This window comes from Babylonia areolata, chromosome 1, assembly GCF_041734735.1.
Source record: "Babylonia areolata isolate BAREFJ2019XMU chromosome 1, ASM4173473v1, whole genome shotgun sequence".
NCBI classification, from domain to species: domain Eukaryota; kingdom Metazoa; phylum Mollusca; class Gastropoda; order Neogastropoda; family Buccinidae; genus Babylonia; species Babylonia areolata.
The window spans coordinates 59748218-59748923 of NC_134876.1; positions in this window are offsets into that span (position 1 = coordinate 59748218).

Consider the following 706-nt stretch of genomic DNA (forward strand, 5'->3'; position numbering starts at 1 on the left):
AAAAAAAAAAAAAAAAGGGTGGCGCTGTAGTGAAGCGACGCGCTCTCCCTGGGGAGAGCAGCCCGAATTTCACACAGAGAAATCTGTTGTGATAAAAAGAAATACAAATACAAATAACTGGAGTTATCATAATTTGATGCTCAACACTCGCTAAGGATCAGACACCAGACTTCGCTAGCAGCATGACACAGCGGGGGATATCTCAGGGAGTGTTCAGGATTGATATATATATATAATATTCAATAGACTATGAATTGCCAACTCCTGACTAATGATATAGTGTTACTGCCACATTGTATAATCAATGTTTTTATGTTATCCAATTTAACATACATTCTCAATGTTTGTGTGTTCACATACTCATTTTGTTTTCCTCATTAAAAAAAAACACCCTGTAAAACAAAGATGTTCTTGTTTTGTTGACATCCCTTCATATGGGGCTTTGGCCTTGATGAACAGATTCTGATCCGGATTGTCTCTGTGTGTCTGTCTCTGTCTTCCTGTCTTTCTCCCTGTTTTACCACGTGTCTGGATATCTGCTTCTCTCTCTCTCTCTTTCTCTGTGTGTGTGTGTGTGTGTGTGTGTGTGTGTGTGTGTGTGTGTGTGTGTGTGTGTGTGTCCCTGTTTCTCTTTCTCCGTTTCTCACTCTGTCCCTTCTCTGTCTGTCTGTCTGTAACTCTCTCTCACTCTCTCTGTGGGTCTGTC